The sequence below is a fragment of the Spermophilus citellus genome, assembly GCF_964194105.1.
Source record: "Spermophilus citellus genome assembly, chromosome: 17".
In the NCBI taxonomy this organism is placed as follows: Eukaryota; Metazoa; Chordata; class Mammalia; order Rodentia; family Sciuridae; genus Spermophilus; species Spermophilus citellus.
This window is the reverse complement of record NC_138199.1, coordinates 59991619-59997941: the sequence shown is the minus strand read 5'-3', so window position 1 is coordinate 59997941 and position 6323 is coordinate 59991619.

The window sequence follows — 6323 nt, the reverse complement described above, 5'->3', positions numbered from 1 at the left end:
CATGTGAGTGCTGACCATTAAGAAGATAACCAGGGAACAGCTTGTGGTGGTACACGCCTGTAGTCCCAGCTGCTCAGGAGGCTGAGGCAGGAGGATCACAAAGTTTGAGGCCAGCCTCAGCAACTTAGCAAGGCCTTGTCTCTAAATAAAAAATAAAAAGGGCTAGGGATATGGCTCAGTGGTTAAGCTCCCCTATGTTCAATCCCCCGTACCAAAAAAAAAAAAAAAAAGATAAACAGGGGAATGGGATGCAGCTCAGTGGTAGAGTTCTTGCCTTGTATGCATGAGACTCTGGGTTCCATTCTCAGTACCACAAAAAAAATACAAATAAAGAAGATGGGCAGTGACCACACCTATTTGAGGAAGGAAGCCCAGTAAAAGCTATTAGAACCTGATAAAGGAAGACTGAAGAAGTGACCACACTGTGCACCCTCACTCTAATTGGGGGATCCAGGCCCTATGGAGATCCAGCAAGGTCTGGAACAATATTCAGAGGAGTTTGTGTATGAGTATGGAACAGCAAATTCCACCATTATGTATAACTATAATGTACTAATAAAAATATGGAGGGGACAAGATTCAGAGGAATTTGGTGGTAATACTTATGCCACTAAAAGTGGGACCACAGGAGAAATTTTAAAAAATAACTTCTGTGTGCCCCCAGGAAATGGCAAGGAAGGGGTGGAAGTTAAGAGTCCTGAAAGAACGAGATGAGTTGCCTCCCATGGCAGCCTGGGAGGAAGAGGGTCTCACCAGATGCAATGTCAAAACATTCAGGGCAAAGATAAACAGAATCCCACAAAGACTCTAAACAGAAGTTCTTAACCTTTTTTGGATCGCTGACCCTTTGGAAAATATGATAAGTGCAAACTCTCTTCTTGGAAAAAGAGCATAAATATGCCTAACAAGAGTCTTTTATGGTTAAGAACCTCTGTTGTGATCACAAAAGGAATGAATGGTGCTCTAAAGTGAAATTCTAACAGTGTAATCTGCAAACAAACAAGTGAGGAAACAGGTGAGGAAGGGGAGTTGGAGATGGAGCTGAGGAAAGAGAATTCTGTGAGGTTCTTTTATATAATATATGGGAAGAGGGACAGCTCAGTGTTACTTGCAGAGTTGTGACAAGGAGCTGTGAAAAAAAGGCCAAGAAGGCCTAAGTACAAAATGAAGTTTAAAAAAGAAAATTTTAAATGTTAAAACCAACAAAAATAATTCAGAGCCAGAACAAAAAGAGCACAGCCCTTGGCAATATGACATTAGCAGGACTCCTCCAAACTCCATTTTGACCTTAGTTTCATCTTTCCTGTCAAGGAGGATTACTTTCAGACTCTAAAATATAAAAATGCATTACTTAGAGGAAACTGAGACCCAAGATAGGACAAATTCAAGAGCAAGTGGCCATATCAAATGAATTTAAGAATCTTGGCCTAAAACAAGCATGGGCTGGGACATCTTGGCTGAGAAAAGAGGAAGTACTAACTTTTTTCTTTTCTTTTCTTTTCTTTTTGGCACCAGGGATCAAACCCAGGGTCTCGTACATGCTAGGCAAGTGCTCTTCCAATGAGTTACACCCCCAGCTGGAAATACCAACTTCTAGCCCAGGGAACAGTCTTTGATATTTACTGGGTCTCATTGGAAGAGAGAACCAGAACAGCTGATGGAAACCTCAGGGATGTAGATGTCAGAGCCATACCAGAAAAAATATAGTACTGCTCAGCATTTTTCTCAAGCAGAATGGTCTACTTCAGGAGGTAATACATCCCACGTCATGCTAGGTACGCAAGAGAATGCTGATAATCATCATATAGGGCTTTGATGGGAGGGTTTGAACTAGAAGTCTCTTCCGTCCCCAAAAGCCTATGCTTCTATAGTCCAACAAGATTAAGAGAGAGTAGAATGAGCACTTTCCCAGCTGTCTTCAAAGTTTTTTAACTTCTCTTCCCTACCTCTGAGTTGCTGCAATTGCACCAGTGTGTGGCTCTCACCTTCCTCCCTCTTTCTTCCCTCCTCTTTGCCTCATGTCCCATTCCCCATAACTTTTCCCCCATCTTCTTCTATTCTTTATTTCTTTTTACCCAAGTGGCAAAGAGGAAGTCACCTGTGTCTCCAAACTAGAATCCCTGTCCCTGGGTTCTTGTCCATTTATATTCCATCCAAGCTTGCCACACCTCCTCCCCAGAGCATCCTCCCCAGGTCCTTGGTCTTATTTCATCTTTTAGCAGAGTATAGTATAAACCTTTTCCTTAGGTAGAATATGAACTCCAAAAGGGAGAGGCCATGGGTGACATTGTTTTCTATAGCCTAAAGCACCTACTAAAATAAAATAAATACATAAAAACATCTGGCAGGGCTAGGGATGTGGCTCAGTAGTAAAGTGTTTGCTTAGCATTCATGAGGCCCTGGGTTCCAGCCTCAGCACCACAAAAATAATTAATTAATTAATTAATGTTAAAACTTACATCTAGGCCGGGCATGGTGGTACATGCCTGTAATCCCAGCAGCTCAGGAGGCTGAGGCAGGAGGATCACAAGTTCAAGCCAGCCTCAGCAACTTAGTGAGGCCCTAAGCAACTCAGGGATACTCTGTCTCTAAATAAAATATAAAAAGGACTGAGGATGTGGCTCACTGCCCCTGGGTTGAAATCCTTGGTACAAAAAAAAAAAAAAAAAAAAAAAAAAAAAAAAAATCTTATATCTAAAGCTTGTGCACTCAATAATTCTTTTGAATTAATGCCTCCCACCACTTAATGTTCTAAACACATATATGCAATAAGGATAAAAACAAATGAACTAAAGCCAAATTTAGCAAAAGAGAGTTAATGAGTTCTTATGATCAGTATCAGAGCTGGAAGGAACACACACAGATATGGTCTAATTAATTCCCTCAGTTTGCAACCTGTGGAACTGAGGCCAAGTGGGTATGGGGTTTGTGACTTAGAAGTGGGCCAGATGCCAGTAATCCACATGTCCACAGCAGTGTCCTCTCTATGACCCTCATTGCAAAACCTTCGAGGGGATACTGAAGCAAGCTAACTAATTGCCATGAGTCTTTGAAAAGTAAACAAAGCCCCCATTTGTCTGAAGCCATGGAGATAAACTAAGTGATTTCTGAAGCTTCCTTCTAGTCCAGGCTGAGAATCAGTTTTGCACTGATTCTCATAACACTGTGTGAGCCCATGCTTGGGCGTCCTGTTGGAAGAACACTGTTGCAGGTGTGCCATCTCGTGGCAGGAGGTGTACATTGCACCTCCAGCCATCTCCACCAACCATGGACCTTAAATGCCCTCTAGTAATCAGAGTTCTTACAGGATACCAAACACACGGTGGCACTGTGCTAAACACTATGATTTCATGATGCTGGAAGTCTCCAAGGTCTCCTCTGGCTCTGATATCTTCTCATTAATTAGTGATGGCCACAATTTATTCTCCTTAACACAGTCACCAGATTGGAACTGAAGATGTCAGGAGTACTAACTGTGGCAATGGGGAAACCTCTAGGGAAGGTGTGAGCCTGACTTGGATCTTGAAGAGTCAGAATAATTTTAACAGGCAGGAAAAGGAATACACAAGAAAGAGAAATGAGATGAATAAAGAGGTCGTGGGGCAAGGATACAGGGGGAGAAGGAGACAGCACAAGGGAGCTAATGGATGGAGCTCAAGTGGCTGCAGTAAATGGTGCTCCTAGCAGATGAGGGCAGATAAATAAAGGTTTAGAAATGACCCTCTCGACCATAGGAACATTTGTAAGTCCTAATTGGGGAATTGATTTGATGAAAATGGTATTTTAGCAATTTTAATACATCATGCTAGTACCTTCAACTGGAAAGGAAGATCTAGAAGAATTGAGAATTGAGTTTTTTTGTCATTATTCTTATTTAAAATTCTTAAGCAGGGGCAGTAACTCCCAACTCATAGGCTGCTAGGAGAAGATGGTATATAACACGCATAGCATAGTGACTGGCACGTAGTAGGTGTTTAGTGATTTGATAATGCTCTTAATTATCATCTCTCTGAAATTTACCTGACATCAGGGGACCTCATTTCATGATCATCTTACCTCGAGGATCTGCTTTGCCCATTTTCTCTCCAAGGGTAGTAGAGGCTCTAGGCTCAATCTAGAGTTCAGGAGCCAGGACACACCCAGTGAACTTTAGTGGGGAGGTGGGAAAGGAGCAAGTGGGGAGGGGGCCAGAAGGGGCTTTGTCTGAATCTTATCTCCATTCTCTCCCTTGCTTATTCCCTCTGATAGTGGGAACTTTCCATGAAACTATCCATCCTCTCTTCCTGGAGCAGGCACCTTGCTCCCTAGCATGGGTTCACGGAGACTGGGGCAGTGAGGAAACTGAACCAGGATGGTGTTTAATGTCCCAGTCTCTGAGAGGCAGAGAATGAAGCCTAAATGCTTTGACAAGTGGACATATTTGTTAAAGAAAGGGAGGGAAGGAGGGAGGGGAGAAAATCTGTTGAGGCCCCAACTCTGAGGAGAAATCTTGGCATATCAAGTGGGGGAGGGTGGTGATTAAAGAAACAGTAGGCTGGTGGGGTAGCTCAGTGGTAGAATGCTTACCTGGTATGCACAAGGCCCTGGGTTCCATCCCAACACCACAAGAATGTTATACCAAAATAAGTTAAAAGCCAGGCATGGTGGCACCCACCTGTAATCCCAGCTGCTCGGAAAGCTGAGGCAGGAGGATCACGAGTTCAAAGCCAGCCTCAGCAACTTAGCAAGTCCCTAAGCAACTCAGTGAGACCCTGTCTCTAAATAAAATATAAAAAGGGCTGGGGATGTGGCTCAGTGGTTAAGCACCCCTGGATTCCATCCCCAGTACCAAAAAGATCTTTTTTGATAAGTAAATTAATGAAAAGGAGTGGTAAATAAGATTGAAAAAGAGCACTCAAAGAGAAAAGGGACAAATGAGAGAAGATTTAAAAGGCAGTTTGATATGTTGACAAAAATATATGTACATATGGGAATCAAGGGACCTGAGTTCGACTTCTACTAGCTGTGGCCTTGGGTGAGTCACTTTGCCTCTAAGAAACCATTGCCTTTTTTTTACAACTAGAAGTTCTGACTAAGTTAATAATCTTCTGGCTGTGCTCCATCCAAGGAGCCCGGTTAGAGGCTGCAAGAAGCCAAATGTAGCCCCTCACCTCCTCAACCAGAGCAGCTCTGTTCCCACCAGCTTTGTGCATTGACTTCCCCCGTGAGTATTCTCTTTGGTTTGTGTAAAAGGCTAAAAGGCTATAGAGCTAGAACAAAATTTGAGAAGAAACTAGAAGTAGTGGTACGTGCCTATGATCTCAGTTACTTGGGAAGCTGAGGCAGGAAAATCTTAAATTCAAGGCCAGCATAGCAACATAAGAAAACCCTAACTCCAGAAAAAAAAAAAAAGAAGAAGAAAACCATTGGACTCCATGACCCCCTCCCAATTATGGATATATGGATATATATACCCATGGATGGATACATATTACCCCTTCCCAACTCTGGATATATGATTGAACTGCTGTCTCCCAAAGCTAGTGCCCTTCCTCAAAGAAGAAAGAGATACACAAGAGCCTCCCTCTCTTCTCCCCAGCTGGATGAAATTCTGAGGACAAATTTGGATTCACAGTTTTCAGCTTCCCATAACACCAGCAGCTGTGCCTGGAATTCATAGACATTCTACAAAATTCTATGGCTGGGTGCCCAACAGGCAGGGCAACAGAAAGGCTGTGAGACATATCCACTCCACCCTGGGCAGTTTCAGGGGTGTAGGGACCCTCATAATGAGTCCCTGGGCTCCATTATGCACATTTCTTTTTTTTAAGAGAGAGAGAGATAGAGAGAATTTTAATATTTATTTTTTAGTTTTCAGTGGATACAACAACATCTTCGTTTGTATGTGGTGATGAGGATCGAACCCAGGCCGCTCGCATGCCAGGCGAGCGCGCTACCGCTTGAGCCACATCCCCAGCCCCACTATGAACATTTCTATCCATATACATCTTGAGCTTCCTCACAGCATCTTTCTCCTTCTTCTCAATCACTGGCTCATCTGTCCTTTTCTCACTTGTCTCTCCCCACACCCCATCCTTCTAACCTGAAGTCTGTGACCCTTTGATCTTGACCCTTTCCTGGATGGGGAGTTGGAGTCAGTGAGATGTTCAGAACAAGCAGGGCTGAGTCAGGGATCTGGGGCCTTGCACTCAGAGGAAGAGGCACCTCCAGAGCCCATATTAAGAAGCGAGGACCAAAGCTAAACCATGCTCTGTCCATACCATGGGGAATTCTTCAGCCTGAGGAAGGCAGGCAATTCTGACACATGATGCAGCTTGGATGAA